The 16,754-nt window shown below is 46.4% G+C and overlaps 1 long non-coding RNA gene across 1 annotated transcript in view; it reads right to left on the bottom strand.

The window, feature by feature from the left end:
* Positions 1-16,754, bottom strand: part of LOC115942798 (uncharacterized) — a 56,222-nt gene that overhangs the window by 17,863 nt on the left and 21,605 nt on the right. The window lies entirely within an intron of this gene.

The raw sequence follows: 16,754 nt of genomic DNA, 5'->3' as shown, positions 1-16,754 counted from the left end.
TTGTGGCTCAGTCTTTAAACGTCTGCCTTCAGCTCAGGTCATGATCCCAGCGTCCTGGGATCAAGCCCCACATCGGGCTCCCTGCTCCACGGGAAGCCTGCTTCTCCCTCTCACTCCCCCTGCTTGTGTTCCCTCTCTCGCTATGTCTCTGTCAAATAAAAAAAAAAAGAATCAAGGTGGATGCTTAACCGACTGAGCCTTCTCATCAAGAGTGACCACCCTGGGTTTGAAGGCCTGGATTGAGCCAGGTCCTAAGCTAAGGGCTTGTGACGCCTTCTCTTTCAATGGCCACATTCAGTGGTCCGACACCTCTGTTAAGGAGGTGGTATTAGCACTCTCATCTAATGGATGGGGCAGATGAGGCTCAGAGATGCAGTCACGCTGCTGGGGATTGGCGATCCCGAGACTCACAGCCTGTGACTTCATGTCTTGCCCTCCTCCGGCTCCAGCTGCCTCCGCCCCAATCAGCACTTAAAACAGCCCCTCTGGGGGCGCCTGGGTGGCTCAATTGGTTAAGCGACTGCCTTCGGCTCAGGTCATGATCCTGGAGTCCCTGGATCGAGTCCCGCATCGGGCTCCCTGCTCGGCAGGGAGTCGGCTTCTCCCTCTGACCCTCCCCCCTCTCATGTGCTCTCTCTCTCCTCTCATCCTCTCTCTCAAATAAATAAATAAAATCTTTAAAAAAAAAAAAAAAACAGCCCCTCTGTTTTGCTTCTCTGGCACCTGGCCCGTCTTTTTGAATAGACTGTCAACCCCTCCGTTTCTGCTGAGTGCCAAGCAACAGGCCACAAATGGGCCATTCAGCAGTGACTATATAATTGCATATAAAGGCTTTATGTAATTGACTTTATAAAATATAAATAATTGCAGCCCCTCCCGCCAAGGAAGCCTCTCTAGATTCCACACACAAACACACACACACACACACACACACGCAGCCAGAGTCGACCTGCCTTTCACACTGTCTCACCGTGAATCGTGAGTGCTCGGTGTATTTATCTGGATTTGACTGGAATGAGTTCCCGAAACCTGATGGTGAAACAAGCATACGTTATTCATCTGACAGTTTCTGAAAATGGAACACGGCAGAGCTGGACTCTCTACTATGTGTCTGGGGGGCAGGCGGCAGCCCCTATCTAGGGCAAGGCACAGACAGAGCCCACCCGGAAAACTCATACCCGGGAAGCTGCACCGTGATTCCTGTTCCAGACTTCCCAGGGCTCAGCTCGTCTCTTGTTAAGCCCACCCTCACTCCCTCTGACACCCTCGTCCCGGAGGAGGGGCTGCCACCCTCTGCAAAAGTCAGCAGCCTCCTTTGCACCCCCAGAGTGATGCAAACGTCCCCAGGGGGTGTGTGGCCCCCAAGTAAAGGCCAAGGATGCCTGGGAGAGTACAAGACAATGGGAGGACGGAGGTGCATTCTGGACTATAGGGCTGGGGGTGGGAGCAGGGAGCTCTCTCCTCACCACCTGCCCTCCCAGGCATCTCACTTACTAGGGCCTTGAGGGGGTTTTGTTTCTCCTGGGAATCCGTTAAAGTCGGATTGCCCTCCAGTTTGATGGATCCCTACTGAACCAAGCTGGGGACCTGGCTTTTGGGAATCCTGCAGAATGTGCACAGACGTGCACTGAGTCAGAGGGTCGTGGGCGTTCTGTTGCCTGGACTGAGGCGGCGGCGCAGGTGGGGTCTCTGACTGCTCCGGGAGCTGCGGTCGGGGAGGCTGCGGTGGGGCGGGGGGCACCTGCGGCTCTGGTGACGCTCCTGGTGGCCTCGGCGGCAGTGACAACTGCTGCTCCTGTTGAGACCCCCGAGGGGGCTGGGGTCTTTTCTCGGATTGGCCTTCCTCCTCTTGGAGTTTCTTCAGTTCCTGGCAAGAAGCCCCCCACAAGTGGCATCCTCCTCCCTCCCCACCCCATCGCCCATCTGCTGGGGACACTGCGGGGAGCAAGGCAAGCCATCAGTGGAGAGGCAGAGGTGGCCGGAAGGTCTTTGCTCCCTAGACATGGAGGCTGGGCTCCCTTCACCCACTGCAACACCCGAGAACTGTGTCTTTGGTGACAGTGCCCCCCTGGCACAGCCCCGGCCCAGGAAACAGCAGTCTCCGGGCACCTGCCTCCTACCTTGGGAGCTGTGCACTGAAAACAGTTTGCAGTGGGGGAAGAATAAAGAATACTTTCTTGCAAACCCTGGGAGACAGCACTGTCCAATAGAAATATAATGCATGCAACCAGTAATTTTAAAATCTTCTAGTAGCCACATAAAAAAGCAAGAAGGAGGGACGCCTGGGTGGCTCAGTTGGTTAAGCAACTGCCTTCGGCTCAGGTCATGATCCTGGAGTCCCGGGATCGAGTCCCACATCGGGCTCCCTGCTCGGCGGGGAGTCTGCTTCTCCCTCTGACCCTCCCCCCTCTCATGCTCTCTCTCATTCTCTCTCTCAAATAAATAAATAAAAATATTAAAAAAAAAAAAAAAGCAAGAAGGAAACAGGTGAAACTGGGGCGCCTGGGTGGCTCAGTCGTTAAGCGTCTGCCTTCGGCTCAGGTCATGATCCCAGGGTCCTGAGATCGAGCCCCCACATCGGGCTCCCTGCTCGGTGGGAAGCCTGCTTCTCCCTCTCCCACTTCCCCTGCTTGTGTTCCCTCTCTCGCTGTGTCTCTCTCTGTCAAATAAATAAATAAAATATTTTTAAAAATAAATAAAGTAACACTATAAAAAAAACAGGTGAAACTAATTTAATATATTTTGGTTAACCCAATACCTCCAAAACCTGTAATCAATATAAAAAATATTAATGAGATAGTTTATATTCTCTGTTTTTGTACTAAGTGCAAAACACAGCATTTATTTTCTATTTAACAGCACATCTTAATTTGGATACTACATTTTGATCAAAAATGATTGCCTTAGATTTAGATTTTATAAAATTTACAGTTGAAAAAGATTTACATATCCAAGTTGTTCTAAACATACTTCAAAGTTTTCCAATACATAAAAAGTATTTGTTTTTAAATGCAGATTTAAATTAATTAAATGTATATGAGATTTTAAATTCAGTTCCTCAGTCTCACTAGCCACATTTCAAGGGCTCAGCAGCACACAGGCTGGTGGCCACCCTATTGGACAGTGCAGCTTTAAAATCTCTCAGGCCAGGGCTCCTGGGTGGCTCAGTTGTTAAGCGTCTGCCTTGGGCTCAGGTCATGATCCCAGGGTCCTGGGATCGAGCCCCACATCGGGCTCCCTGCTGGGTGGGGAGCCTGCTTCTTCCTCTCCCTCTGCTTGCCACTCCCCCTGCTTGTGCTCTCTCTCTCTCTCTGTGTCAAATAAATAAAATCTTTAAAAATAAAAATATAAATAAATAAATAAAATCTCTCAGGCCTGACCCTCCCTTGATCCCCCACTAGGCCTCAGCCTAGTTACAACAGCAAAGTTGAGTTACCCTAACACACACACGCACACACACAGAGTCCATCCAAGAGACTATCAAAGGAACCTTACTTTCTTCCTACCCCCAGCAAAAAACATTGGCCAGATAATAGCTTCCTAGGGATCTGTCTCCCCTCCGCATTCCCTTCCAGCCCCCTGGAAGGACCCCAATGAGCCTGGACCTTCTCATGCACCTGCTCCTGCTGCTGCTGCTGTTTGGCCATCAGCCACCTCCTCCGATCCAAAGCCATCTGCCTGCGCCGGGCCTCCCAGTGGTAAGCACTGCCCATGATGGTGGGGGTGACAGAAGGCCTCAGAAGGGGGTGGGGGCAGGCAGGGCCCAGGATGCTGCCCCCACCGCCTCTGTTTCCTCTCACCCCCACCCCACTGCCTGTAACCAGAACCACCTCACAATGGGAGGAGGGAGGACGTCTTCCTAAGTTGCCTAGGGAATGCCTGTAAACTACATTTCTCTCCAAGGCCCTGTGAAGGTAAAAGACACCTTTTCACCTTAGCTTTGAGTTTCCATGGGTCCCAGGGACAATTTCCAAGTCAGCTGGCTCTTCTCTCTGATTTCTTTCTCCCACCCTTCCCAGGATTCCAGCATCCTCATCTGGCCCTCTGCAGACCCCCATCTGCCCACCACCAAAGTTCTCTGGAGTTACCTTTCCCTCAGTCCTCCGTCTCCTCCTGCTATACTGAGTCAAGAGGAAAGAAAATCGGGGCGCCTGGGTGGCTCAGTCGTTAAGCATCTGCCTTCGGCTCGGGTCGTGATCTCAGGGTCCTGGGATTGAGCCCCGCATCGGGCTCCCTGCTCAGCGGGAGCCTGCTTCTCCCTCTCCCACTCCCCCTGCTTGCGTTCCCTCTCTCACTGTGTCTCTCTCTGTCAAGTAAATAAATAAAATCTTAAAAAAAAGAGGAAAGAAAATATAAAATCCAATGAACCCTCACTGGGGTGTGAGCCTCTGTGAAGATGGGGTGGCTAATTTGCCTGGGGATTCACAATGCTGGGCTCAAGCCTAGGGTCTACCTCTTCCTCTAACCTTGGAGACCCTACATAACCTCTCTGGGCCTCAGTCTCCTTGCCTGTAGAATGGGAAGGGTATTACTTGTTATCTCCTCCACAGGACTGGCATCAGGACCAAGTGGATTAATGGATGAGAAATGTACAAGACAAAGCAGAAAATTATCCAGCTGCAGGTTGATATTTTTTATTCTCCTACCTGATTTTCATCCCAGGTAGGTGGAATGGCCAGGGGAGGGGATCATTTCCTGCAACCCAGGAAGGCTTCTGGGGGCAGGGACTGGGTGGGCTATTGACTGCTAGGCTCCCTCCTACACCCACATGCCCTTACCCACAGATAACAATCTTTCTAGAAGCAGCAGAGCCTGAGTCCAGCTTCAGGTGTGGGGGCAGGGAAAGGGCATGGGTGAAAAAGGTCCTCAAAGCCAGTCACAGCTTCAAACACTGTGCTGGTAGAAAGCAGGGTGCCGTGGGAAGGTGACAGTGGAGAGCAGCCCTTGTGCCAGAGGACACAAAGAGACAGGTTCCTGGAGAACCTGTCAATCTGGTCAGCTGCTTTAGTGGACGGAGCCCGGGCTGTGGAGTCCAACACGCTCGGGCTGAATCACGCTCTTGCCACCATTAGCTGGTGGTCCTTAGGTAGGTCACTCAGTGTCTCCAAGCCCTTCCGGTGACACTGTTTGTGTAGAGGCCGCTTTTAAGCAACAGGCTTGAGCAATGGAATGTAGAAAGGGCCGGTGGCCAGCCACCACCAAAGTGAATACCAACAGGCTCCTTGGGCAACCCACCTCAAACTATCCATAGGCCCTACCTAACCGATCAGGCACAGTTACCAAAAAATGGAAAATTCCATATGTCCCCATACCTCCTCACCTTCCCTCTTTAAATACAGCCCCACCCCCTACCTCGTGGCAGACCAGACCGGCTCTCTCCTGCTCTCCTGCCCACAGCTCCCTGGCAGTATGTTCAATCTCTTCTATCTCCTTTGTTCTGCCTGAGGTGAATCCTGTCACTGCCCATGCCATCAGCCCCCACCCGATGGGGACGCCCCACAGTTAGGGGCCCCCATCCGATCGATAGGGAGAGAAACCACATTTTGGAAGACCCCATGGGATGCTTGGAAAATGCCTGCCCTCACAGTGAGCGTGAGCCAATCCTCATGCCAGAGGAGGGATTTTCAAGGTGAATCGTGCCCTCCCCGTCTCTTGCTCACACTGCCTCTCCCAACCCCCACCTCAGAATCTTTGTTGTGGAAGGAACAACAGTGTATTTAGAAGCACGGGCCAGGTAAGCCCTGTGAAATACCAGCTGTATTATTTATTACATGTACAAATGTGGCCTAGTCGCTCTCTCTCTGATCAGTTTCCTCACCTGCAAAGTAGAGATAATAATACCTCTATTCAGGAGGTGTTGTGATAATTAAAGGAAGTAATCCATGTCAGGCACAGGATTCAATAAATAGAAGCTTTTACATCCCAATAAACCCATCGTAAGTTGAAAAAAATCTAGGTTGAAAATGCATTTAATACGCCAGCCTATGAAACATCATAGTGTTACAGAACAATCTATCATAGCTCCTAATTCCAGAAACAAACGGGTGAGCCCTGACGCTCTGTCGCGGCCAACTGCTCCGTCCTGGGGAAGCTGGATGGGGCTGGACAAATCAAAAGCATCGCTCCTGGCTGGGTTTGCTGACACTGCTACCAAGCAAAGTCAGATAAATTCTGCTGCTGCTGCTCAAAAAGCCAATAACTCAAAGAGAGGAGGGTTTGGAAAAGAGAAAGGGAAAGATTTATTTCAGGTGGCAGCAGCTAAGGAAGGTGACAGGCTCAAGCCTTAACAATCGACCTCTCCAATGGCAAGATGGACAACTAGAGTTGTATAGAGGTTCAGGAGGGTACATGCAAGAGAAAAGGCAGGGAGCATATGATCATGGGGGGTTGGTATGTGTTCAGCCCATGATTATGGGCAGGGAAGGGAATGTGTGAAGTGTGGTCTTCTAGACATTCCATTGCCATCAGGGCTTCTGGTCCAGCGATGGGAATGTTCCAGTCATTGTCAATGCCTTAAGAAAATGCGATAAGAAATAACCATTGGGGTCTGTGGTTGAGCAAGAGGGTTTGCTGACAATAGCTTAGCCTAGCCTACCTTAAATGTACTCAGAATGTTAGCTAGGATGCAAAGGAAACTTATTCAAATAAAGAGGCTGAAAGCCATCAGCAAAAAGGAGGAGGGGAAGAGACAAAAGCAGGGAAGGGATATGTTTTGTTTTGCAAGTCCAGAAGTTCCTGCCAAGGAGACACTTAGCCAGGTGTTTCACCTGATAGCCCCTTATGTGAGCCAGTTTGAGCTGGAATGGAGCTGACAACCTGGGAAGAAACCTCCCTGTCCTGAAGTTCCCGTTAGCTCATTATAATACTAAGATCTCCTCCTATGGGTGGAGTTCTCTGCCATTTTTTTAATATACCGTGTATGTACTAACATGCTGACGTGCTAGGCACGCACAATTGAACTAAAGTGCTTACGTGAGGTCCCTGCCCCAGCCCCCTAATACACTGAATAAAAGCTTCCTAACAACCAACAAAACTAAAAGGCAGCCTACGGAATGGAAGATATTTGCAAACAACATATGTGATAAAGGGTTAGTATCCAAAATCTACAAAGAACTTATCAAACCCAACACCCAAAAAACAAATAACCCGGTTAAGAAATGGGCAGAAGACCTGAATAGACACTTTTCCAGAAAAGACATCCAGATGGCTAACAGACACATGAAAAATGTTCAACATCACTCATCATCAGGGAAATACAAATCGAAACCACGATGAGATACCATCTCACACCTGTCAGGATGGCTAAAATTAATAACACAAGAAGCAACAGGTGTCAGTGAGGATGAGGGAAAAGGGGAACCCTCTTGCACTGGTAGGAATGCAAACTGGTGCAGCCACTCTGGAGAACAGTATGGAGGTTCCTCACAACGTTAAAAATAGAACTACCTTACAATCCAGCAATTGCACTACTAGGTATTTACTCAAAGGATACAAAAATACAGATTCGAAGGGATACATGCACCCTGATGTTTATAGCAGCATTATCAATAATAACCAAACTATGGAGAGAGCCCAAATGTCCATCAACTGATGAATGGATACAGAAGATATGGTACACACACACACACTGGAATATTATTCAGCCGTCAAGAAGAATGAAATATTGCCATATGCAACGACATGGATGGAGCTAGAACGTATCATGTTAAGTGAAATGTCAGTCAGAGAAAGAAAAGTGAGATATGAGTGAGATCATATGTGGAATTTAAGAAAGAAAATAGATGAACATACAGGAAGGGGGAAAACAAAAAAGGAGAGAGGGAAACAAGCCATAAGAGACTCTTTGGATTTCCTTTTTTGTATTATTTATTTATTTATAAGAATTTATTTATTTATCTATTTATTTATTTATTTATTTGACAGATTGAGAGAGATCGCGAGAGCAGGAGCACAAGCAGGGGGAGTGGGAGAGGGAGAAGCAGGCTCCCTGCTCACCAGGGAGCCCGAGGCGGGACTCGATCCCAGGACCCTGGGATCATGACCTGAGCTGAAGGCAGACACTTAACGACTGAGCCAGGCACCCCTCTTTGTTTTTTGTTTTTGTTTTTTTAAGATTTTATTTATTTGAGAGAGAGACAGAGAGAGAGAGCATGAGCAGGGGGAGGGGCAGAGGGAGAAGCAGACTCCTCACTGAGTGGGGAGCCTGACATGGGGCTCGATCCCAGGATCCTGGGATCATGACCCGAGCTGAAGGCAGACGCTTAACCGACTGAGCCACCCAGGCGCCCCAGGAGACTCTTAATGATAAAGAATAAACTGAGGGTTGCTGGAGGGAGGTGGGTGGAGGATGGGCTAGATGAGTGGTGGGTATTAAGGAGGGCACTTGTTATGATGAGCGCTGGGTGTTACATGTAAGTGATGAATCACTGAATTCTACTCCAGAAACCAATATTGCACTGTATGTCACCTACCTAAAATTTAAATTAAAAAAAAATAATAAAAATTTAGGGCACCTGCGTGGCTTAGTCAGTTAAGCATCTGCCTTCAGTTCAGGTCATGATCTCAAGGTCCTGGGATAGAGTCCCACACTGGGCTTCCTGAGCAGCAGGAGTCTGCTTCTCTCCCTCCCTCTGCCCCTCTCCCCCCCTCAAATAAATAAAATACGTATTTTTTAAAGATTATATTTATTTATTTGACAGAGACACAGCGAGAAAGGGAACACAAGCATTAGTCTACAGTTGGGCAAAATCATCTAACAGAAAGCCCATTTGATCATAAAGTGTTGAATATCTCGTGTAATTTATTGAATACTGTACTTAAAGTGAGAAGCAGGATGGTCGTACAGGAACAGAATGGTTGTCAGTTGTTTACCTTCGAGATCCCGTGGTTAACTAGGGGCTGTGGCTGCCTCTGCCCAGCATCATGAGAGAGAATTGTATCATATATTGCTGGCCCAAGGAAAGATCCAAATTCAAAATTCAAAGTACAATTTCTACTGAATGCCTGCCATTTCACACTATGGTAAAGTCAAGGAAATGTAAATTGTACCATCATAAGTTGGGGACCATCTGTATAGTATTTCATAAATTTAAGATGTTATCAATTGAGATTTTATGGACTTGTGAAGGGAAGAAAGAAAAAAAGATGTGCAGCCATGTGTGAAAGAAAGAAAGAAGGAAGGAAGGAAGGAAGGGAAAGAAAAAGAAAGAAAGGCACCTGGGTGACTCAAAGAAAGAAAGAAAGAAAGAGCGGGAGGAAGGAAGGAAGGAAGAAAGAAAGAAAGAAAGACACCTGGGTGGCTCAAGAAAGAAAGAAAGAAAGAAAGAGAAAGAAAAAGAAAGAAAGGCACCTGGGTGGCTCGAGAAAAAAAGAAAGAAAGAAAGAGAAAGAAAAAGAAAGGCACCTGGGTGGCTCAAGAAAAAGAAAGAAAAAGAAAGAAAGGCACCTGGGTGGCTCAAGAAAGAAAGAAAGAAGGAAGGAGGAAGGAAGAAGGAAGGAAGGAAGGAAGGAAGAAAGAAAGAAAGAAAGAAAGAAAGAAAGAAAGAAAGAAAGAAAGAAAGAAAGAAAAAAAGAAAAAAGAAAGAAAGAAAAAAGAAAGAAAGAAAGAAAGAAAGAAAGAAAAAGAAAGGCACCTGGGTGGCCCAGATGGTCAGATGGTTGGGTGTCTGCCTTTTGCTCAGGTCATAAGCCCAGGGTCCTGGGATCAAGCTCCACGTTGGGCTCCCAGCTTGGCAGGGAGTCTGCTTCTCCCTCTCCCTCTGCCTCTCCCCCTGCTTGTGCTCTCTCTGTCTCTCGCAAATGAATAAATAAAATCTTTAAAAAAAAAGAAAAAGAAAAGGAAAGGAAAAGAAAAAAGAAAAAGAAAGGTAAAAGAAGGATGCCTGGCTGGCTCAGTTAAAAGAGCATGCCATTCTTTGTCCCAGAGTCGTGAGTTTGAGCCCCACACTGGGTGCAGAGACTACTTAAGTAAAGGAGGAAGGAGGGAAGGAAGGAAGGAAAGAAAGAAGGGAAGAAGGAAGGGAGGAAGGGAAGAAGGAAGGGTCCAAAATGGAGTTGCTTGCCCCCAAGACAGCAAATCAAGATTTAATTGCAGGAATGTGACTTTTAACCAGTCAGTCTGGAATTTTCTGATCAGCACCAGTAAGGTAGTCTTCGTGATAGACCTCCAGCCTTTCCCCTCAAAGGAAGGTGACCATGCCTGAAATAATCCTTTCTTTTCTTTTGCTGATAACTTCCTTGTCCAGCCCCATTTCTGCCTATGAAAGTCTTCCATTTTATACAGCTCCTCAGAGCCCCTTTCTACTTGGCCAGATGGGATGCTACCTAACTCATGAATCAATGAATAAGGCCAATGAGGTCTTCAAATTTACTCCATTGAATTTTTTTTTTTTTTAAACACATTTAGTGCCAGTGACAGAATCCAAGCAAACTTCAGACAGCATTTGGGGATGAGAAACAGGTGTGGTACCCTGTGAAGCTGGTGCGTTCATTCTCTTTCTGGCCGGTTCTGAGGGCCGTGAGTAAATTCTAAGTGAGTAAATTCTCCACTCTCTTTGCATCAAGCCCTGACCTAACTGACTTTGCACAGATCCTTCTTTGGTTGGAAATCTTTGTCATTGGTTTTGTCCCAGATTCCATGCTGGGAACCGCTTGGTGACAGCTACAATTCCCCATTTAGAATCAGTCTGCAGCCCCCATTCTCTGGGTCTGCTGGCTCAGTCCTTTCCCCAGTCCCCAGATTCCTCACTGGGAACTGTTGATGGTTACCAGCTGGAGTCAGATTGGGTCCAACTTAAACTGAACTGGGTCCAGTAAGTAAAAGCTCTTGGTAATGGGAAACTTGGAAGCCAAAAGAGCCACAGAAGGAGGGCATGGGTCGAGAATTTAAAAGCTGTTAGGGGGCGCCTTGGGTGGCTCAGTTGGTGGAGCATGCAACTCTTGATCTCGGGGTTGTAAGTTCGAGCCCCACGTTGGGTGTAGGGATTACTTAAAATCTTTATTATTTTCTTTAAAGATTTTATTTATTTATTTGAGAGAGAGAGAGCACATGGGAGGGTCAGAGGGAGAAGCAGACTCCCTGCCGAGCAGGGAGCCCGATGCGGGACTCGATCCAAGGACTCCAGGATCATGACCTGAGCCGAAGGCAGTCGCTTAACCAACTGAGCCACCCAGGCACCTGAGATTACTTAAAATCCTTAAAAAATAAAATAAAAGACTCCCAGGTTAAGACAAGTTGGTCATGGGGGCGCCTGGGTGGCTCAGATGGTTGAGCGTCTGCCTTCGGCTCAGTGCATGATCCCGGGTCCTGGGATCGAGCCCCGCATCGGGCTCCTTGCTCAGCGGGAAGCCTGCTTCTCCCTCTCCTTCTACTGCTCCCCCTGCTGTGCTCTCTCGCTCTCTCTGTCAAATAAATAAATAAAATCTTAAAAAAAAAAAAAAAGATAAGTTGGTCATGGAATGGGTTAGATGGACACTAGGTCACCCACAAACCCCAAGGAGATTTCCGTGCAGAGTAAAACAGCATGCGTTCCCCAGGCCTGTAGCACATCACTCTTAGGTGTTAATCTGGCTCCAAGAGACCCAAAAAGACTTAATTAAAAGAAATAGAATTTTTTTAATTTATTATTTATTTTAAGGTTTTTATTTAAATTCCAGTTAGTTAACAAAATAGTATCTTTTAAGTCTAAAGAGTTAAGTATGCCATCTTCCAGCACACCTGCTTATTTTTTGTCTAACAACTATAGTCCTGGAAGCTATAGATACCTACAAAAATGGCAAAAATCTTACAAAAAAACTAGAATTACAGTGGCCATTATAGGGAACATTCCAATCAAACAAGATCATTTATTTAAGAAATGCACTTGATGGGGTGCCTGGGTGGCTCAGTTGGTTAAGCATCTGCCTTCAGCTCAGGTCATGATCCCAGGGTCCTGGGATTGAGCCTGAGTTGGGCTCTCTGCTCAGCAGGGAGTCGGCTTCTCCCTCTCTGTCTGCCCCTCCCCCTGCTCATGCTCTCTCTCTCTCAAATAAATAAATAAAATCTTAAACAAAACAAAACAAAAAACAAAAGGCCAATGAAAAATTAAAGACCCAAGAGGTACCTAAAATAAAATACAGTGAGACGAACATAACTCCTACTGCTGAGATCTTGCTTGCTTTACCGGCTAAACTGCCTTTCTATTCTGAAGAGACTATTAAAGTTACCTTTTAAAATAAAATTACCCAGGGGCGCCTGGGTGGCTTAGTCGTCAAGCGTCTGCCTTCAGCTCGGGTTATGATCCCAGTGTCCTGGGATCAAGCCCCGCGTCGGGCTCCCTGCTTGGCGGGAAGCCTGCTTCTCCCTCTCCCACTCCCCCTGCTTGTGTTCCCTCTCTCGCTGTATCTCTTTCTGTCAAATAAATAAATAAAATCTTAAAAAAAAAAAAAAAAGAAACTACCCAGGGTGACTGGGTGGCTCAGTTGGTTAAGCTCAGGTCATGATCTCAGGTCCACCTTGGCTCCGCGCTCAGTGGGTTTCTGCCTGAGATCCTCTCCCTCTGCACCCCGCCTTGTGTTCCTGCACTCTCTCTCTCAAATAAATAAAAATGAATAAATAAAAATGAAATGAAACTACCCAAAGTGGCAGAAGATCTTCCTCAGCATCTGTCACTCCTTAGTCAAAGGCTGAACTTAGGGTCATAGTTAAAGAATTTCCAAAGCCTAGGGAGGACCCCCACAAGTTTTTTGAAGAATTTTTTCGGGGCGCCTGGGTGGCTCAGTCATTGGGCATCTGCCTTCGGCTCGGGTCATGATCCCAGAGTTCTGGGATCGAGCCCCACATCGGGCTCCCTGCTCAGCGGGAAGCCTGCTTCTCCCTCTCCCACTCTCTCTGCTTGTGTTCCCTCTCTCGCTGTGTCTCTCTCTGTCAAATAAATAAATAAACAAAAATCTTAAAAAAAAAAAAAGAAGAATTTTTTCATTATTGGGGCCTCTGACCCTAGGCTGCCAGGTACTTATCCCTTATGTACTTGATGGTAGGACCCAGGTAAAGGCCAAAACTGGATGCAGGAAGGAAAATGGCAAAACCCCAAGGATGGTATTCAAGATCCTCGATCTTCAATATGTTCTCATAGATAGAAAAACTTGCAAAATAGCAACTGATCTTTGACAAGCCATTCCTAGAGTCTTCCCTGTTTGCACTGATGAGCCAATTATTCAAATATGCAAACATCGGCAACCAGCTGGCTCAGTCAGTGGAGCATCCGGACTCTTGATCTTGGGATTGTAGGTTCGAGCCTCACATTAGGTGTAGAGATTACTTAAAAAATATAAAATCTTTTTTTTTTAAAGATTTTTATTTATTTATTTGACAGAGAGAGAGATAGTGAGAGCAGGAACACAAGCAGGGGGAGTGGGAGAGGGAGAAGCAGGCTTCCTGCCAAGCAAGGAGCCCGATGTGGGACTCGATCCCAGGACCCTGGGATCATGACCTGAGCCGAAGGCAGACGCTTAACGACTGAGCCACCCAGGCGCCCAAAAATATAAAATCTTAAAACAACAAATATGTGAACCAAAGAAAGAGGAATCTGTGGCCGACTTTAAAGCTGGTTTGGAAGCTCTCTTCCTAAGGTCACTCAACCTGCTCTAGTTGCCCTATTTGTAAGTGGATTATCTTCTGAGATTAGTGGATTGCTAAAAAGGCAGAATATATCATGGGAGGGCACCAGTCTGACTGAACTCGTGACCATAACTGAGCATGTTGAAATAACTTTGGAACAAGACTGTAAACCAAGGCCCACCATGGTATTCACTTTACAGCTACAACAGCTCCAAGGCCAGGCATGCAAAATAACACCTTATCCTCCACCATGACACCCTCCTAGGACTCCACCATCAAAACACAGGCCCAAAGATTGATATCTCAGTTGTAATCAACTGGGATACTAGAAGAGATTGTCCTCAAAGGTCCTTTACAAATTCTGTAACATCAACTCAAATGCCCCTACATTTACCCTCAGACGAGGGCCCCCTCATGGGCCCCTGCCAAAGTTGATGGGATTCTGCGGGATTCTCTATAAATTGCTATGTTACTCCCTTAAACAGCTAAGGGGAAACTATAATTAATTAATGGCGTTGTGCCATACGGTCTGAAATATTTACTGCTTATCCTCGCTGAAACCTGACAAGATATTTGAAAGGATTCAATAACACTATGATCAGAAATTTGGCCACATTGCAAGCGAATATTCAAAGCTTGATAGGAATTTTTTTTTAAGATTTTATTTATTTTTTTGAGAGAGAAAGAATGAGACAGAGAGAGAGCATGAGAGGGGTAGGGTCAGAGGGAGAAGCAGACTCCCTGCTGAGCAGGGAGCCCGATGCGGGACTCGATCCAAGGACTCCAGGATCATGACCTGAGCTGAAGGCAGTCGCCCAACCAACTGAGCCACCCAGGCACCCCTGATAGGAATTTTTTTAAGACCTTCTCCTCTAAGCTAAATGTACCCAGAGGGAAGAAAAACCTTCCAACAGTTGATAATCATTTAGGTGGCAACCTGTTCTTTAAGGAATTAAAGATAGCTGTCCTTGCTTTACAAATCTAGTCTTTACAGGCTAGTTGCTAGAGGGCTCCAGATGTTTCCAGAATTGTTATTCAAAGTCCAGATTTAGCTCAAAAGGTATGTGATTTATTTCAAAAGGTATGTAGGAGCTTGCATTTTTTTCCCTTTTGCCTTTGAGATGTAAATGTTCTACCAGAGTAGACCATCTTCCTGATCTGCAAACTTCAAGGAGGTAATTCTTATCAAAAGAAAAGAGGAAAGGTCATTTGGAACTTGCTTTGTCAAGGACAAATCTAAATCCTCAATGTCTTCCCCACAAATATTAATAGAAAAAGTCCTTGTCACCTGAGCAGGTAACCTTAACTTCTTCCATTTATCAGAAAAACAACTTTGATCTGACTTTTATACGTTGTAATTTTTTTTTTTTTTACTCTGCCCAGCTCAACATTTTTGTTTTTTTTAAGTAAACTCTACCCCCAACCTGGGACTTGAAAAAAAATGACCCCAAGATCAAGAGTCACATGCTCTACCAACTGAGCCAGCAAGGTACCCCCATGGCAGGAATTTTAAAAGATTTTATTTATTTATTTATTTATTTATTTATTTATTTATTTGAGAGAGAGAGAGAGCAGGAGGAGGGGAGGAGCAGAGGAAGAGGGACAAGCAGACTCTGTGCCAAACATGGACCCTGACCTGAGCTGAAATCAAGAGTCGGAGGCTTAACTGACTGAGCCACCCCAGCCCCCCATGGCAATAATTTTTAAATGCAAATTATAAGGTCTCTGTTTATATCTTTCTGTATATTTGTGTGTGTGTGTGTTATAGACGTGTGGTATTTTCCACCTCCGGGTGATACTGCCAAAATTAATTTGTAAAAGATCTCTATTAAATTGGATTAAAGAAAGTTAAATTCTGGGGTGCCAGGCTGGTGCAGTTGGAGGAGTGTGTGGTTCTTGATCTCGGGGTCATGAGTGCTAGCCCCACATTGTGTGTAGAGATCACTTAAACAAATAAACTCAAAAAAGGAATAATAAAGAGGAGCGCCTGGGTGGCTCAGTTGGTTAATTAACGTCTGCCTTCGGCTCAGGTCCTGATCGCAGCCCCTGTATACTGCTCCCTGCTCAGCAGGGAGCCTGCTTCTCCCTCTGCCTGCCACTCCCCCTGCTTGTGCTCTCCCTCTCTCTCTCTCTTTCTCTGACAAATAAATAAATAAAATCTTAAAAGAAAATTATTTGTTAGAGCGGGGAGGGGCAGAGGGAGAGAGAAACTTAAGTAGACTCTTCTGCACTGAGCACAGAGCCGGCTTTGGGGCTCTATCTCATGACCCTGAGATTGAGTAAGGGACAAGTGGAGCTAGGTAGGGAGAGATAGATAGGGGGCTATGTGGTCAGACTCACAGAAATCCCAAAAATCTGGAGGTGTGCGGAAAACCAGAGATAAGGGAACAAACTGGACCACCTTGCCCTAGGACCACCGTACCTAGGCTTGGGGGGTGGGTGTCTTTTTTATGATAATCACCTGTGACCAACAAAAAATAACGAGACCCTAAAGAGGAAGTAAGCCATTGAAGCTGTTATCACTAGTCCTTGCTCAATGGTTATCAACAGAGATGTTAAAAGGATTTAAGTTCCCTGGTTAGCTTTCTATAAAAGACCAACGCTAAAGGCCCTCCATTGGCAACCCTGTTCGCACCTTTCTCACTCTTGACACCTTTTTCTGTATCTTCACTTAATAAACTTCTATCCCTTTACAATCTTTTGTCCTCAATTCATTCTTCGACTCCATGAGACAAGAATCTAGCTCTCCCGCTTCAGAATGAGCATTGGGTATTATATAAGACGGATGATTCACTGACCTCTTCCTCTGAAATGAATAATACATTGTATTAATTACTTGAATTTAGGTTTAAAAAATGAGAAAAGAAAATGCGGGGGTTAGCTAGCACACAGTGGGTGCTACATAATGGCAGGCAAGTTTTGAAGCCCCGTCCTTGGTTGAGTCGAACTAGTTTTACGGATCTGGTCTAGCTGGACACGCAACTTGCTCTCCAGCACACAAACCCTGAATATTTTAGCCCCAGGATCCTGAACACATTTGGGGTGGGAGGTTGGGGGGCAGGCACTCCGCTGGCCCACATGCATTGCCTCGATCATCTGTAACTCTGGGGTAGTCCTACGTCCAAGGTTTTCAGGCTTGGAGTAACACCCACCCGTG

This window comes from Leptonychotes weddellii, chromosome 15 (assembly GCF_054177405.1).
Source record: "Leptonychotes weddellii isolate Sample4059 chromosome 15, ASM5417740v2, whole genome shotgun sequence".
NCBI lineage: Eukaryota > Metazoa > Chordata > Mammalia > Carnivora > Phocidae > Leptonychotes > Leptonychotes weddellii.
This window is presented reverse-complemented; position numbering and strand designations above follow the sequence as displayed.